This window comes from Xyrauchen texanus, chromosome 17 (genome assembly GCF_025860055.1).
Source record: "Xyrauchen texanus isolate HMW12.3.18 chromosome 17, RBS_HiC_50CHRs, whole genome shotgun sequence".
Classification (NCBI taxonomy): Eukaryota; Metazoa; Chordata; class Actinopteri; order Cypriniformes; family Catostomidae; genus Xyrauchen; species Xyrauchen texanus.
Genome location: NC_068292.1, coordinates 34,258,762 through 34,278,114, shown reverse-complemented (window position 1 = coordinate 34,278,114; position 19,353 = coordinate 34,258,762). Strand labels below are relative to the sequence as shown.

At 39.6% G+C, this 19,353-nt stretch overlaps 1 protein-coding gene across 1 annotated transcript in view; it reads left to right on the top strand.

Annotated features, from left to right (window-relative positions):
* Window positions 1-2,513: 2,513 nt before the first annotated feature.
* Window positions 2,514-19,353, top strand: part of LOC127658351 (adhesion G protein-coupled receptor B1-like) — a 115,686-nt gene continuing 98,846 nt past the window's right edge. Inside the window, exon 1 of the mRNA XM_052147594.1 lies at window positions 2,514-2,978. The gene's annotated coding sequence lies outside the window, so the exon portion shown is untranslated. The remainder of the gene's footprint in view (window positions 2,979-19,353) is intronic.

The following is a 19,353-nucleotide window of genomic DNA, read 5'->3' as shown; positions in this document are numbered from 1 at the left end:
CTAGAGGAACTGTAGGAAACTGAAGCACATTTTCCAGGCACACCACCGATAGATTGGCACCAAAAATCATTGTGCAAAATGTACACTGATGTTGATGTTGCATGTTGCTGTGTATAACATTCCCGTCTCCCATCTAACAATATATGATGATGTTTTTTTAATTTGGCAACAAAACTGTGTGTCTCTTATTAAGTGTTTGATAAACCTGTAGACCTAATTTCATTTTTGACGGGAATGAAAATGAGGCTGTGAGGGAGAGAATTTTTTCAATTACCTGTATTGTTCTTCAAATTGTTGTTGATCATTCAGATGAAACATTGAAAATACGTCTTTAAGAAATCAGTCCATTAAAAACTCTGTGACCTTTGACTTTATAGAGCTTTATAGTGCATCCAATTGAAGAAACCTTCGTTGCATCTGAATATCCATACTTCCCTACTATATAGGATGCCAAAAACAGTATGCCATAGTATGTAACAGTAAACAGTAAGCAAGAAATACCTGGATGACTTGCTGTTTCTGGCAAGATTCTGTAGTGTGGATCGAATGGATACTTTACAATCCAACAATCCCTCTGGAAATGAGGAGATGCCACGTTCAAAACGGAACCGCGATTCAGACTGCTCATTTCAACTATAAGTGATATACATATATATATATATATATATATAAGTTGTTCCTTGTGCTTAAATGGTGCTTGTTTGACAAAACCAGAGTAGATTACTTTTGCGGTTGTTATTCTTACATCATATATTCAGGTCATGGGTCAATTACTCATGTCAACGGATGAAGTATGTCTGGAATCAGGGCCGCATTAAAGTTGCAGGAGGGCCACCTTATTCTCCTTCTTCGACGTTTGTGCATGTAAATGCGATCAGCGGAAGAGGGTGCTATATGATGCTTCTTATTTATTAAATTGTGCATCCTCCTTTCCTTGCTTCCTAGCTCCTCCCTTTTAGGAAAATAGGAAAGGATCCAAGGACAGAGGAATCAAAGCAAGACTGATTTGTGAAATGAAATGTCCTGCTCACTCCAGCGGCACTTCAGAGCGCCTACTCTGCGCAGCTATATTACATCAGAGCGCTTGATTATATGTTGTTGTAGCAGCTTAATTTATTGATATTTTCATAATAAAACCTAATAATTCAAGATGCACTGTTAAAGTAAGTGACAATAATGGTTTATGTAAAATGCAAAGGTGAAACATGAATTAAAACTGTTGTGTCAGATGTGAAGGGGGAGAAAATGTATGGGTGCATCAGGTGCATCGACCAAAAAGTCTTCCACATAGTATGCTCCTGTGCTTCCTCGCTCAAGCATCCTCAGTAAACTTCTTCCATCCTAGCCTCCTCCCTCACGATGTATTTAGAGGCTGTCTCGTTTGGAAGGCTGCATCCTCCAGAGGTCACATTTGTCGGCTGCGTACGTCACCGAGGATGTCTCGTTTTAGAAAAGCGAGTAGGACACTTCGAATGCAGCCTTCGAATGCGACTTTCTTTCAGGGGAATTCGGAGGATGCATGAGGTGGATCCTTCGTGGGCTCTTACAACCCAAAATTCTTTGCTTCAATGGAAATGTCTAAAAAAAATAATGTCAATTTGTCAATGTTCAAACACAAGGAATGTTAATTCCCAAGTTGAAGTACCTCAGTTGATGTATGCAGAGTAGATAATATGTATAATTATATTAATATTTAATTAAGATAATAATCTATTAGACTAAAAGTACACTTGTAAAATCTATTTTCTTTTGTCTTTACATCATTATAACGGTACTAAAATTGACCTTTTGGATTCCCTTCCAAAGCGACTTTGTTCCCTTCTCACTCAAAGCGCTGGCACATGTTAAAGAGTGGCGTGCTATCATAGCAACCACGTTACGTTCTGTTACCATTTGTCCTACGAAGGGCGTCTCATTTAAACAAGGCTTGTTTAAAGGAGGACGCTCGGTATACTGCAGCCTTCAAAGGACGTGTCCTACCTAGCACGCAGCCTTCGAAATGAGACACAGCCAGAGAATTGATATGTCCTTCATGATGGTGGACTTTGATCTGTTTCCGGTCTGGAGGATGGAAGAGCACGGAAACTATTTTTGTACAGATTACTATTGTTGGCTAAAGACACAAAAATCACCACAAAATAAACAAACAAAAATAAGTAAATAAATACATAAAATAATTTAAACTTTTTGAAATCATTAGATTCCTAAAAACCCTTTCAATGAGGAAATAATTAAATAAATCATCAGTGTCAAATTGCCAATGCTTAGTTCTCTGAGGGTTAAAAAAACAAACAAGTCTCCATGCTCTCTCTCTCTCTCTCTCTCTCTCTCTCTCTCTCTCTCTCTCTCTCTCTCTCTCTCTCTCTTCATTTTCACTTTCCCATCGTTGTATCTATCCTTCGGTGTTTTGTGACTGACGCAATGCTGTTGCTCCACCAGGGGGGGCTGCTGGATATATGCATTAGTGCCCAACTCCCCGCCTTCAAACGCTGAATCCAGTTTGTGTGGACAGAGCGGACGAGGACAGCCCCTGAACCGAGAGGACGACATCCACTGCCCCGATACACACCGACAAAACAACTCGAGCTTGAGCCACCTCCCTGGGGCTTTAACGTCACTTGAGGACTTTCTTTTTTTTGTGGAAAACGGGAGAACCATGACGACTTGTGGGCTTAAGATGTGGATTAAATTATAAACAATTGGGAAACAGACTAATAGAAGTGACAGACCAGAAATACACGTTAACAGGATAAACTGTGCATTTATGGATGCTTGTTGCTTTTTTCCGGACGTGTGAACACCTGTCTTCCAGTGGAGCAAACAGACCTCCTTTTGTGTCATTGTTCGAGCAGATATTGCCTGTTGAAAGAATGAACGCACCGAACTTATTCTGAAGAAGTTGGAGGAATAGTCGTGGAGTCATTTTGCAAAGGCTTTATGTGCTGACAAAACAGATGAAACATGCCAACTTGTTGGAGGTAAACCATCAATATGATTATTTAAATGGTTAGATTTGATTAGAGCATCTGATTTGCATTTGCAATTGCAGCACCATTCGTCATGCTAATTTAATTAAACGCATTTGCCTACACAACACACAATAAATACAGTTACAGTAGTCAGTGGCACTACTAATCCTTGATAAGAATAATGCAGTGATATCTATCGTTTTAAGGTGGTGTTGAGTGGAGCCTATATGGATTATTCTCCATAAGTGTTGCCAGGCGTTTGTCTTTTGTCTACACGTTGTAAGTGTTGCATTCAAGATCGAATTTAATTTAATTTATCTCTAAACCCTCCCGCCTGCATGTACCTGTTATGGGTCTCCTCAAGAAGCTTTCGCTGTCCATGGTACCTCACTGCGGAGCTGCAATCCAAGGCAGTTTTAGACATATCAATATTGTCTCCTTATTAAATAATTTAGTCATTTTTGATCGACTTTTTGTTTGTTTTGAGTCAATTTAAAGCATTTGTTGTAGTTGGTTTTACATTGTGGGCAATGGTTGATGGTCGTATCTCCCTTGTGCTGAACGTAGATGAGCAAATTGTACGTGAGTAATTTCCCACAATAATTAAATAACAATCAATTACTTAAACCTGGAACAAAGTTTTCCTCTTAATATAAAATGCAGTTGTATTCTCGCAACTTGTGACTATTACGCAACGTGTTAGTTTTATTATTATTATTATTGTTGTTGTTGTTGCTACTGGTGTCGCATATCGTAAATCGGACGCTTTCTTTGTAATTGCAATATTTATTTTAAAAGAACAGCTCATACTTTTTTTTTTTTTAGTTAGTTAGTTAGTTAGTTGCTTATTTGTCTGTATCTTTGATAAAGATATAGGATCTTTCTCGTGGCCAATTCTTTTGGTTTGCGTTTGGGACATTTGTAGGCATTTATGCCATTTGTTTAAGTTCATATAAGCGGGAGCCTACTTAAATCATTATTACAAAACCAGTATGTTCCTTTATGATTTATATAACAGCAGTATCGTTAAAAACACTTCTCTGATGAAGAGTCCAGTGCGTTATAACGCATTTAACGGCAGATTGAAAGAAAAGGCTTAGAGCTCTCGGTGTTGTGTCCGGTTCAGTGATTATGTCTCTCTTTAACAATGAGAATAAAAGGCAAATTCTCTCTCTCTCTCTCTCTATCTTCCTCTCGATCGGTTTATGTGTTTAACTGGTTTATTATATGCTGCTTTTAAAGCCTAAAGCTATACATAAAATGAAAACTTCTCGTGTGTTAGTAATATATGTGGTTGTTTGCTGGTGCTTGGCTGAGAGTTTGCGATGGTAAGGGTGTAGAAGTTCCGTTTTTGTACAGTAGAGGGGACTCTGCCATCGCTCAATTCCCTCCGCGGGAATAAGGGAATAAACGGGGATCACTGAGCGGGAGATGCCTCACTACGCACTATGAGCCTCTGCAGCACAGCAGAGCTGGACAGGTCTGAAGCACAGACCGTGAAGCCCCCATACCAACAGGTTATGATGATGCTCAACCTAAACCGAATATACATTGTTCTCAGTTCATTTTATGTACTCACACATTTCATTGAAAAATAAAATACATTAATAATAATAAAAAATAAAGTAAAATAAATGTAATTTTATCATCATCACCAAAATAACAGTATTAGTAGTAATAATAAAAATAAAAAAAATACTTTGCACTTTGATTTTCACTGAAAATAAATCATGATTCTGAATTATTTTGCTGAAACATCCATGTCACAGTCTATGCATTATCTAAATGGCACTGCCATATCAGTGCTGTCCGACTGCCTCTTTTAAATACAGTCTGCTCTGAGTCTCCGAGGAGTTTCGAGCTGAAGAGGCAAACATAGCACTAAGCACTTGCCCTGTGGCCACAGATATTCGGATGGCTGTGTTTTCTTCTTTATCTGAGGAAAGGAAAAGGGATGATACTTTGAGAATAAAAATAGATCATGCCGTAGCAGGCTGACAGCATTGATTTGAATGTGCATCCTTATCCCACTGTTTATTTCCTCTCCCTTGCTCATGCAGCTTTCGTTGACGAGCATATATCAATTGCATGAATCAGAAGTGATGGCAAATACTTTCATTAAGATGTACACATATGTAAACGCACACACTCTTCGTCATATTCACTAGTCTGTTTGTGACAGGTTCCTGCTTCCACCTCATATCTGCAAAGACCCTCACAATCCTTTTCCCTTTGTTCACAAGACACCTCCTCTTCTGGAAATAGCACACACTGCTTTCACTGTCGAGGAACTTGAAAGGAAAATCACTTCACAGTTTGATAACAGTCAAACCTTGATTAAGAAATGTGGTCATCTCTGTCTGGATCTTTCTTTAATACTAGACCAGATATTTAGTGTAGAGAGTGACAGGAAATTTTGGGGTAAAATGACAAGGAATGGAATCTGACTACATTGCAGGCCAGACTCAAATCTGCATCAGCCATATGAGCAACTTGGCTCAATCTGGCTGAAGCATGTGTGCAAACCGTTGCACCAGAGCTCCGTCAGTTCATCGATGGCTTAGAATGTGGCTTAGACAAACAATGTGTGGATCAGGTCAGACTCGAACCTGTGTCTCCCATGTGGGCACCCATATGGCTCAATGTGGCTGAAACACATGTGCTTATCACTGACATCACTTGCTATCTTTGTGTGATACCTTAAACTATATGCATGATTTGTCCTCCACATATGACACATGATTTGTCCTCCACATATTACTCCAATTAAATCTGATTGAATTAAATCTTAAAGTAGGGTGCCGACTGTTTAGACTTCCTGTGATGGAGTGGGTACAGAGAGGGGGGAGGTGCTTTGAGAATGGGGTCGGTATGTTTGCAAGGTGTTACCCGATTAGTGGTGTGATTGTGCAGAGGGAGCTTGTGGCCCCTGGCCATCCTCACTGAACAAAATGATCAGGTTTGGAACACACCACATTTTGCCATTCCTGCTCTAATTAGGGCCTAAATCAGAGCCTGTGCTTCAGACTAATAAAGCTTAGACAGTGTTTAGAGACAGGACAAAGTAGCTTGGAACAAGGTGGAAAGAAGGATACAGATAATTACGTTTTGCCATCCCACCTTAGGTCCTGAATCCCATGTTGCCAAAAAAGTGAGTTAATGGTTGGCTTTTTGTGAGTTAATGGTTGGTGGTTTGAGCAATCTGCTCAAACCACCACAAGGATGTACAACACTTGATTCCACATGCTTGCTAACTCATACACTGGCATTTGCCCCTCAGAGGTCAAAAATATGGAAAATTGATGAGGACCTCGCCGGAACTGTATGGCACCTTTGTCAGATAATTAGTGACGACAGAAAAGCAGTGTTCTTTGCTTATTCATAATTTGAAATGTCAAATGCATGTGTGTGGAGGAGTTTCATTGTTTCTCTGGCATCTGTGAGGATGTCACAGGCAAATCGCCCCCACAAAATGTACATTTAGTTTCTTCTCTCTTCTCCATTGAATAAGGCAAAAGCCGATACCCCACTCTCTGTTCTTACAGTATGTGATGATAACGTAAAATGTTCCTCTTCTGCACATGCTAAGCCGATAAGCTATGATAGCTTTCTCTTACTATTTATGAGGTGAAAATGAGCTTGGTAGACATTTGTAGGATTGCACTTTGATGTTTTATTGTTCATCAGATACACAGTTAAAATTAAGCAACTTCCAATGGCATGCGGAGAGTCTTTAATGATAAATGAGCATGTGATGTTCAATTAAAATATGGTTCACCCCCTATAAATTTTATATAGGCGATATGGGTGGATCTTTCAAAACCAAGAAACTGTCCAGGTCACATTTCACCCCAAACATCAAAAGAAAGAAATACAAAATTAAAATGGATCCTGTTTTAAAGACCATTCAAATTTTTACATTATACCTTGATTTTAATGACAGTTAAGCACCTACACCGTCTATGCAAATGTTCGTAATAAAAAATACAAATAATTCTCATTACTGTAATGCAAAAAATTATGATATGCTGTATTATTTATATATTTGGGAGTATTTCTTTTAAGTATTCATCTGTCATGGTTTAGTATTTGTTGATTGTATTATTAAAAGTTTTGCTTATTTAAATAAAATAAAAAAATTGCTTTATTAAAGTGTGTTTTTTTTTTTTTTTTATGTAATAATGAGAATTCTGAAGAGAAAAAAGTCCATATTCCAAGCATTATAGTAATGAAAATTGGGGAGGGGGGTCTTAATTTTCAATGGGACAGTACAAACATATTTATGATCCTTCATTTTGTTCACATATAATATCATTTTTATAATAGTTTTGTCTTTTGATTTTGGGGTGAAATGTAACCTAGACATGTATTTGTGAGATTCAAACATACATTGATCAATAAACAATCCAGATCTGGAGTAGACATATCAGTGCATTATATGCAGATTTATAATGCATTAAGATTGTCAATGCACTAACTACCGACTAGAGCATATAAACAGATATAAGACCAAAACAATGAGTCAGTAGAAGACAAGCAAAGAGAAAGAAAACTAGCAAGAAGCAAGAACAATTGTAATAAGACAATAGAAGACCAAGCGACTAACGTTTATCTATCTATACACATATTTCCCGTTTAAGTCATTTGTTTTCTGAAAAGAAAGTTATTCATGCTAAAACAGTTTACACAAAGGGAGACCCTGTCTACAACAATGTGTGTGGGGTGAATAGCTTCAAATCATTACATCCTGAATTGCCTACTCAATTTTGTACAAGAAATCTCTTTCAAAGACTTTTACAAAATGTTGCCGGCTTTCTGCCTTGTCAGTTTAAGGCCGTTTTGTGTACAAACTTCAATCAAAGAGGTCTGTAACAGGGAATGAATGAATGTAGTCCCTCTTTTTCCACCTGTCTATGTTCCCTTGTGAGAACAAAGCTGTCTTTGATGTGAAGTGCATGTATAATCCTCACTATCTGACATCGCATCTCTGGCACATCTTGGTACAAACCCCTCTCAAATATCAGAAGGCCTCTGTCTCCAGAGCAATGTCGTTAACTCCCCTATTGTGCCGGTGTGTCACTAATGGCACCGGTGTACAGCTTGAATGGCTGTCAACACTGTATGTTAGCTATTATGATATACTCGACTAGACATATTTGTGACTTTAAGTCACACTTTTTCAGTGTTCTGAGGGTGCAATGTTCACATTTTTCTTATGTTCTGTCACTTTTTGTTTTCAATTCTCTGTGTATAGCGGCTTTGTGGCAGCCGTTGTCTTTCTTGTTGCTTTTTTATATCTCTGTGCCCTTAGAAGAACAGATGAACCCCAGTGTTGCTCATCTGTAAGATTGTATAAGATGGTATAACTGAATCAGTCTTTTGAACAAAATACATCTGTGAGTAATTAAACTTGCATTTCTCTCCCTGTTTATCATAAATGTGTTTTGTAATTGTTTCCCCTTCAATAAACAACTAGAGACATTAGAAAAAGCAGACCAAAAGTGAAAACATCTGCTCTTGGAAGTACAGACTGTCCACTCTGGACATTTCAGCCTTTCTGAAGACTGTGAAGTGGAGCGTTTATCTGTTTCAATGCAGCCTCTCTCTTTCCATCCCATTAATTTACAAACTCTGCACAAATGTGGTTTTCCTCGGGGCAAACTGCAGCTGTATTTCTGTTTACAGTATATGATGCAGTGCATGTGTATATATGTGTGAAGTGTGGCTTTCTTCTAAAGGACTCATTCCCCACTTCACTCTGCAAATGTCAATCTGTCCTCATTGCCCATAAAGAAGATTCTTGTAATGGGACTATATATCTCTTCTAATTAGAGAGAGAGAGAGTCATCTCACTCTCTCTCCCACTCAGGTTGGTACAGTTTGATGGATGGAGCGGGTCATCTTTCAGGCGCTGACAGTGATAGCCTATGACAACCCTCAGATAGCGACATGGCTCAATTCTTTGATATATATACCATGGTACTGAGTTATTAAAATATTCATATACATATATGTTCTAAAGAGGTTTGCTAGTCTTAATTTAGCTGACCACCAAGCTGGTTTCTACTGGGCAGGCTAGTCTGGTGTGATGATTTTGGAAAAGTTTGGGCACTTTTCAGCTGGGAGGCCAGATAAACAAGCCTAAACTAGCTATGACCACCAAATAGCTTTAGGCTCATTTACATTGTTTTGTAGTTATTGTGTTGTTGTTTTCAGTGAAGATATCTTAGTATTTACTACATTATATTACCATGAAAAAAGAAAAAAAACTTGGTATACAGTTACCATTGTATATGTGCTAAAAACATGGTTTTAACATGATACCATGTCCAAAATACCATGTTAATACTGTGGTACTTTTTACGAGTTGGATTAAAGATGCACGAATATTCCTCCAGGTTCCATATAAACTTATGGTTGTTCAGTGCCTTCAGAGCTAATTGCTGACACTGGGTAATTGTGCCCTGAAGGTCTTTCGAGTTTTATTTAGTTTTGTGATGAGCAACCACGGCAGGCCCTGCAGTTTGTGTGAGGCAGAATGGAAACATATAGCAAAAGGGAGCATGAGAAAGTCAAAGAAGGGGGCAATACTTTACAATACTATACAATGTTTTGATGGGATCGTGATCAACTCAGTGTAACTGGTCATGCTCGACCTGCTCAGAATGAGATTCAAACCAGTGTCTCCAGCGTGGGAGGTGGGCACGCTAACAAGGAGGCTAAAGGCTACAGCCCCTAGCGTGTCTCTTGAGGCCAATGACTGAGGTTTACACACACTGCACAGCACGTACCAGCTTGCTACCATTACATGAGCAAGCGATTAATGTAATTAGCAGTGAGCGTTATGCTAACACGCTGATCAACTTTTTGTTGTTTGTAGATAATCTTTGAGCCAGTGCCACTGACCACTGCAAATGACCTCAGTCTCCATATCCCATGTGATCTTATTTGTATCTGTAGGTATTTTAAGTATTTAAGTATAAGTTTGTAAAGTGTCAGAGTTCCCACGGCCATATTGGAAATATTGTATGAGAGAATTCTACAAAAGAGATTTCCAGGCCTGGAAAAGTAATGGAAATTACTATAAATTAGTTTATTTATTTTGTAGTTTTGCTCTGCTCTAAATTAATTAATTGGAGAGAAATTGCTCTTCGTGAGTACAATCTCTATAAAAATATTTAAAAAAATCTTTATCCAGTAATCCATGTGACTTGAAAAATAATAGATATGTCATGGGAATAAATTGGTCAAAAAGTACAAATGATACATATTAATGTATTTTTAATGACAGCATCTAAAACATAAATCCTTCTACTTAGGAAAAACTTTAGAGTCAGCAGCATCTCTATTCTCAGCGCAAAGTCTAAAGTCAGTTCCTGCATTTGCAGTATGAAGATTCCACCAGCGGGTGGAAATAAAGTTCATGTCCAAATTCTGAAAATATAGTTAATGTTTAAATGATGTTTAACTTCTCTAAATATATATATATATATATATCTATATTCAAATTAAATTTCATATAATATATATATATATATATATATATATATATCATATATAAATTTCATATATATATATATATATATATACTTTTTTTAAATGTAATGTAATTTGAATTTACAAATATTTTTGCTTTACATTGTTTATGTTCAATAAATTAATTTAATTTGAAAGCAAAACTGACTGATAGAATTGGATTTTGTTTTTCAACTAAAAAACACTCCCTCGACCACAGCCTAACTTGAAAGTCCGAACAAATCACTATTAATGCTAGCCATGTTGTATGTGTTAGTAGATCAATTTGATAAATAATACTTACATTATCTATAATTTAACTGAGACTACATTCAAGTCCTGTTGATAACCACACTTTCCATGCATATAAAAGGAGAGTGCCACTAAATATGCCAGCCATTCAACCAGGACGCAGTTAATGGACAAAGGAACATAAATCCATAATTCTATTCTTCCAATTCTTGCACACAGCCCATTTAAATGACCAAATTCTTATGAGTGTGCTGTCTTTGTTAATATAGCTGGTGATTAACATGGAATGGACTATATAGTGGTTTTTGAAAGATTGGTCGGAACAATTGTGACAACACACTCACAAATCAGTAAATACGTGAAACACAAGTTAATGTCACACCATGGGGCTATTTTTGTCACTTAGCCCAACTTTAACGGCACATGGACATCGGAGCAACCGGTGTTCGTGTCTACCATCACCAGACATTGTTAAAATATAAGATTCATGCAACAACCAAGCTGCATGATGATCTGCAGGAGTGAGCTTAGAGACTGCAGCGTCTTTGTTTTCACGGAGACGTGGCTTAGCGACAGAGTTTCGGACGCCGCCATTCAGCTAGACGGGCATTTCGTGCCAACAGAAATGCAGGTCTGTGTGGTAAGACTCGCGGTGGTGGCTTGTGTGTTTACATCAACACGGAATGGTGCAATAACTCTATGCTAGTCTCTAGTTACTGCTCATCGCTGGTGGAGCTTGTGACTGTTAGATGCAGACCTTTTTTATTTACAATGGGAATTCACCACTGTTATTATAACAGTTTACATTCCTCCCAGCACTAACGCTAAGGAAGTACTCTGTGAACTGAATGGGGCTATGAGCGAACTGCAGAACTCTCACTCTGATGGACTGTTTATTGTTGCCAGAGATTTCAACCATGCAAATCTCAAGACAGTGCTCCCTAAATTGCATCAGTATGTTGACTTTGCAACGAGAGGGGCAAACACGCTTGATCTTGTTTACACAAACATCCCAGTCACGTACAGGGCGGAGCCCGGCCCCCACCTCCATCTCTGTTATGCATATTCCAGCATACAGACCGCTCGTCAGATGCACAAAACCACTCCAGAAGTAGGTGAAAACCTGGCCAGCAGGAGCCATCTCTGCTCTTCAGGACTGTTTTGAGTGTACTGACTGGCACATGTTCAGGGAGGCTGCAACATATGGTGACTCTACCAACTTGGAGGAATACACAGCATCAGTGACCAGCTACATCAGTAAGTGCATTGATGATGTCACCTTCTCCAAGACCATCACCACACGCTCCAATCAGAAGCCGTGGATGACTATGGAGGTGCGTGCGCTGCTGAGGACCCGAGACTCCATCTTCAGAGCAGGCGACAAGGCTGCCCTAAGAACAGCGAGGTCCAAACTGTCCTGGGCTATCAGAGAGGCAAAGCGTGCACATCCCTTCCAGATGCGCTGAAAAACTTCTACGCTAGGTTTGAAGCACAGAACGACGTGGTGGTGAGGAAGACCTCCCCTCCTACCATCGACAAGGTGCTCTGTCTCACCAAGGCTGATGTGAGGAAAACTCTATGTAGAGTCAACCCACAGAAGGCTGCTGGACCAGACAACATCCCTTTCAGAGTGCTCAGAGGATATGCAGACCAGCTGGTAGATGTTCTTATCGACATCTTCAACATCCCTCTGAGCAGTGCCGTCGTTCCAACGTGCTTCAAGGCCACCACCATCGTCCCCATGCCAAAGAAGTCTTCAGTGTCCTGCCTCAATGACTACTGTCCCGTCGCACTCACACCCATCATCATGAAGTGCTTCGAGAGGCTCATCATGAGGCACATTAAGACCCAGCTGCCCCCCTCACTAGACCCACTGTAGTTTGTGTATCATCCAAACCGTTCAACAGACGGCGCCATCCTCCATCTGGCCCTCACCCACCTAGATAAAAAGGACTCATATGTTCGAATGCAGACCTGCTGGGCCTGGACACATCCCTCTGCAACTGGATCCTGGACTTCCTGACTGGGAGACCTCAGTCAGTCCAGATCAGGAACAGCATCTCCACCACCACCACACTGAGCACTGGGGCCCCCCAGGGCTGTGTGCTCAGTCCACTGCTGTTCACTCTGCTGACTCACGACTGTGCAGCAATGCACAGCTTGAACCACATAATTAAGTTTGCCGATGACACGACCGTGGTGGGTCTCATCACCAAGAACGACGAGTCAGCATACAGAGAGGAGATGCAGCGGCTAACGGACTGGTGTAGAGCTGGTGTAGAGCCAACAACCTGTCTCTGAATGTGGACAAAACAAAATGACCGCTCTCCGCTGAACATCGACGGCTCCTCTGTGGAGATCGTCAAGAGCTCCAAATTCCATGGTATTCACCTGGCGGAGAACCTCACCTGGTCCCTCAACACCAGCTCTATTACCAAGAAACCCCAGCAGCGTCTCTACTCTCTTCGAAGGCTGAGGAAAGCACATCTCCCACCCCCCATCCTCACTACATTCTATATAGAGGGACTATTGAGAGCATCTTGAGCAGCTGCATCACTGCCTGGTTTGGGACTTGCACAGTTTCGGACCACAAAGCCCTGCAGAGTATAGTGAGGACAGCTGAGAAGATCATCAGGGTCTCTCTTCCCTCCATCAAAGACATTTACAAAAATCACTGCATCCACAAAGCAACCAGAATTGTGGATGACCCCACACACCCCTCACACAAACTCTTCACCCTCATGCTGTCTGGCAATTCGGGCCCTCACGGCCAGACTGTGTAACAGATTCTTCCCCCAAGCCATCAGACTCCTCAATAGACTGGACTGACACACACACACACACACACACACACACACACACACACACACACACACACACACACACACACACACACACACACACACACACGTGTCCTGAGTTGCACTTTAATTATTGTCACTTTATACCTTGCTGCTACCTCAATAACTGCTATGTGCATAGAACACTCATCTCATAGTATATTATGTTTACATTTGGCATTTTTAGAAACTGTCATCTTTTTGCACTACTGTGTACTGGTCGATGCTCCATCAATTTATTGAACTGTCCTGTACTTTTTGCACACATTTGCACCTGCACTTTATATAGGTATGTTATTTAGTCTGTGTAGTCTCATGTAGTTCTGTGTTTGTCCTATGTTGTTTTATGTAGCACCAAGGTCCTGGAGGAACATTGTATTGTTTCACTGTGTACTGTACTAACTGTATATGGTTGAACGACAGTAAAAACCACTTGACTTGATCAGGGCCTAGGTAGCTCAGTGAGTATTGATGCTGACTACCACCCCTGGAGTCACAAATTCGATCCATTGTGTGCTTAGTGACTCCAGCCGTGTCTCATAAGCAACCAAATTGTCCCTGTTGCTAGGAGGGTAGATTCACATGGGGTAACCTCCTCATGGTCCCTATAATGTGTGGTTCTCACTCTCGGTGGGGCACGTGTAGAGTTGGACATGGATGCCACGAGGGAATAGCATGAAGCCTCCACATGCGCTATGTCTCCGCGGTAAGGCACTCAACAAGCCACGTGATAAGATGCGTGGATTAACGGTCTCAGACGTGGAGGCAACTGAGATTCTTCCTCCACTACCCGGATTGAGGGGAGTCACTACGCCACCACAAGGACTTAGAGCGCATTGGGAATTGGGCATTCCAAACTGGGGAGAAAATAAAAAATATAGATATTTTTCAAAATGTCACACTGTTACACTGATGGCATTTTACTTATATTTCAAAATTATTTAGATTTGAAGATACAAACATACAAATTATACATGTTAATATTACGTATAAAAGTACTAGATAGACCCTGCCATATCTGCTGTTCTCTCCTTGATATCCATCTGCCTTATTTATTTATTCATTTATTCATGTGCGTGTAGTGAGATGTTAGGTGCCGTTAGCCGCAGGTAATGCTCGTAAATTTCCTGCCATTGATTTGTAGTTAATATGGATTTTCTCTCTCTCTCTCTCTAAAGCGGTGGGGTCAAATAAGCTTTGTTTGGTGGGACGGCCCTGTGTAAATCTGCCTGTGACATTTTGATAGCTGTAGATGTACTAGAGAAAAGCAAATATCATTAGAGGTGGGCCGGATTAAAAACTGTCACTCAAATTCTCCATTATCAACCAAACAAGGGTGCCACACTCGGAATGCTGTGTGAAGAGTTGCTGAGTTATCAGTTAAGATAAAGAGACACACAATGAGAAGGAGAAAGCAAGTGGAGGAGGAGAGAAAGCAAGGGATGAACTCGTTGGCTTGTCAGTGCGAGAGTCTTTCAGTAAACAGCGAGTCGTAAATATTTCAGCCGTCACAGCAAAGTGTCGACAGCTGTTCCATCTGCATCTTAATGAAGGCAGAGGCGAGGGACCCGAGCTCAATGGGTCCCTTCAGCTCCCACAGTCTATGACACATGCACACACACTCCCACATTCCCACACCCAAGCTCTTTCTCTGTCTCTGTCTCTCGGGGTCTGCCACAGCTCTCCATCACTGGATGAGCATTGTGCTGCTCATGCACCCTCAGCCCCACACGTCCATAAACACACTTGTGTACTTGTCTCTCTAGAGCAGCCGTGAGGTCAGTAAGCTATAGAAAATCCCTCCTTTCTTAGATAGAGAGAGACCCAAAGCTACAGTATGAGATGGATGACAGGTGTAGGTAGTCAAGTGAGGTCAAGTGAAGGTGAGTTTATGATATACTTTACTTATGTTTTATATATAAGAAGAAGATTTGTTTGTGTGTATGTTTGATATGTAGAGTGCTGATGTATTTAAAAGCCAGAGGAAAAAAGTTTAGAAGTAGAAATTCCATATTTAAATAAGCAAAAAGGTACAAAGGGCCATGCTGTACTGTGTCCACTATAAATTGTCGCTAACAACACTCTTTAGCCATGACTACTTTATATTCACAGTATAGCAGAAACTTAAGTGCCTGATTGCTTAAAAATAGGTAACTACTGTATACAATAAAAATATTTTGGACAAAATTCTTTATTTAAAGCGTTATTTTATTCCGCTAAAATATATCCCTGATATATATATATATATATATATATATATATATATATATCTCAAGTTATCGAGAATGTGCAGTGCATCTAAAATTACAATTAGCCTATGAGTGCGGTGCATTGTATGCTAGCAAGATGAACAGTTGTTTTACAGCATAGCTATTGCTATATCGTGGATTTTAGATTGACTTATAAGTATGCAGAACTGAAAATATTCAGAAGCTTTGAGTCCCAGCTTTGCAGTATGCTAAAAACACACCTTAAGTCATGGTCACACTACACTTCAGATCTATTCATATGCATCTGGAACAAAGAAAACATTTTGCATTTCACTGCACTTGTAAGTTAAAGTTTGTTGAACTTTGAAATGCGAATTCTTATGATGAGATGTGTGGGCAACAGAAGATCAAACTTCACAAAATGACCTCTTGGCCCAATACAAAATATAGGCCAGCGTAGTTCAAAGTTGCATGTTTCACTTGTCGGCAGGAAAGTGAGAAGATTGGATATTTTAACATTTTGAAAATAATGTTTTTTGTGATATACTATCTATTAAAACTATAAGCCGTCAAGCATGACAGTCTATGTCTGAAATTAGTCTAGCGTGACACAGGCTTGGTAAAGCAATGCCACATTAATATAGAATGTGCGGTCACAGATGTGCATTTAAAGTCTTTTTACAAAATCTATCTATCTATCTATCTATCTATCTATCTATCTATCTATCTATCTATCTACTCTCTCTCTCTCTCTCTCTCTCTCTCTCTCTCTCTCTCTCTCTCTCATATATATATATATATATATATATATATATATATATATATTAACCTAATCAAAATGTACACTATTAACAGCATTTTCTTTCATCTTTCATTCATATCACAAAAAATTATTTTATTTAAAAATATTATGAAAACCGAATGAAAAGTTACACTTCACTGAAAAAGAATCTGAATGAATGAACATTTGTCACAATGCCAACATTGTTCTGATATTTTGTGTATATTCTGTATTGCATAAATACATGAAACAGTTTAATTATGCTTATAAATGTTTTAAACAGTACAAAAACAGAAGGAAAAATAAATAAATAAAAAAGTGATTCTGCTGCAGGAGCAACCCCTGGCCATGAACACATTGCAAACCGAATCCTCCATTCATCTGAATTTAAATAGCAAAAAAATTTTCTCTCAATGGAGACATTTACTCTGAATAGTTATAATTATTATTTTTTAAAGATATTACTAAAATTGCAAGGATTCATACCTGTGAAATGATAATCCGCCTTAGTAGTATCTATAAAAGCATTTTTAAACTCCAGTAAACTTCCTATATTAATAAACGACTGTAATTGGCCCTTCCTGTCTAACGCTGAGAAAAGTAACAGGTACTACATGTCAGCGACAAGACTGAGGGATGAGAGGATGGTGATAGGCTGTCCAAGTTCCAAAAGCACCATACATATCAATATATCAATTCTTCTGAAGCTATTCAATAGTGCTGTGTGTGGGGCATATCAGTGTTGATTCATTGTTTTCCCCAAAACTGGCACGCGAAACGACTTAGTTTACAAAATTGCAACTGAGAGCGCACTTGACACTGTTACATGCTTTGTGCAGTTCGCGCTGCGGTGCCTGGTGAAAGTTTAAACAAAGCAGGAGAAAAAGTAGAGGTGTAGAAATTGTGCATATTGGTTCTTGCATGTATTGTCACTATTTTTGCTGAATGTGTGAAAGTGATTTGAGAACGGTCAGTCGTCAGACCCCCCCCCCCCATGGTGCGTGTCCCACACTTTGAGAACCACTGCTCTACAGTATTATTCCTATGGTCATCCTTAGCCAAAGAAAACTGTATAATCCTTTTGCCTCCTGCCAAATGTTTACCCTATAGTCATTGTGTAAGAACTGACCCAACGGAGTGGGATTGAGAGCCTGACCATGTCTGTGCGTTTGTGTATAAGTAGAACCAAGCAATATTAGCCTCAATGTCACCCTGAGGATGATGAAAGGTTATTCCTTTTCTCACCTGCTGCGGTTCAAGTACTTAACCTTCCATCCCTTATGTGCCATTAAAGCTTTGTAAAATAACATTGGCTAATTTGATGGATGGATGGATGGATGGATGGATGGATGGTTGTCTAGTTGTTGAAGATCTAGGGAGATAACCAAATTATTGCATGTTCTCACCCTGAATGTGCTGATCCTTGAGATATAACCTGAGTAATGCCCAACAATTAACTTATAATAACGCACACATGTAACGTAACACCATGCCATTCTATAGCTTTGTTATATGAAAGTCATGGAAACAAATGGTCATGTTATAATGAATAAAATAAAAAGAGTTCAACCTGGGAACACAAGGCCATTAGGTACTAATACTTTATTCCAGCTCTTAAGACCTAAAAGTTCTGTCTGGCTCATTTGCACTGGACGTGATATGGCTTGATTGGATTTGATATTCAGTACAATTCCCCCTCATATGTATCTGATTATGTTCAGTCACAAAGCACTCATTATCTGTGGGATTGATTCTGATGGAGAGAAAAGAGGACAGTCTCCACGCCATCTGCAACAGCCCCACTGTGAGATGTGTGAATTACGAGCGATTAGCCATTTTATCTCCTGAACTCTTCCAAGCACTCTCTGCACACTGAAATGCGCACACACACTCACAAACACACAGAACCCTGTGTTTTTCCCAGCCACGCTTGATTCATTTTGTCCCCCTGCTTCCGGAATTAAAGGGCCCCTTTTAAGCTAACTGGGCCTCTGATTGTAAATGTTTGTGACGAATCACTAAGGCAATGAATCTGTTTATCATTAACAGCCTATAAAAGTGTTTGTAAAGCAATTTCTGTAATTTTTGTTGTTTGGCACCACTATAATCTGAGTTACAGATGGCGTAAATTCTGCCGGCATGAAACCCAATTTAGGTAGTGTTCGGGGTTGTATCCATTCCAAGCCCCTGCTTGTGTTGTGTACAGGAGATAGTTGCTTTCTTTCATGTGAGGGATGATGCCACTGGGTATCTTCTGGATGGATGGATAAAGCAGACCCAGATGTGGAAACTGGATAAGGGAGAAATATGTTTTTAATGAACTGTTGGGATGGTAATGAAGGGTTTGGGTCCTCACATCTGCTCATGTTAGCCAGTTTTGAAAAAAGCTTAAAATAAATTTGTTATAAGTGTTGGCGAGTTCCTGACAAAATTTACAGATGCTTAACTACATTTTTAGTAGCGTAACAGTAGATAAGCTGTTTTCAAGACAATGTAGCTTTTCCAGTAACAAGCTACTTTTTACAGCGAGTTGCAGTGTAGCAACAAAAAGCTGTTTTTTCTGCCCCATTCTATTTTGTACACAGCTATACGGCTGAGCGAGCTGAGGACATAATCAAACACACTCTCAAGTCTTGTATGTAACGCTGGGAAGTCCCGATTCATCTCAGTGAGTCAGCTGGTTTGGATTCATTTGAGTCCCTGCGCAGGAACCCATGCAAATATTTTGTATCCTATGTTTTTAATCAAGTGTAATTTAGTGTCTTCTAGTTTTATTACTTACATTT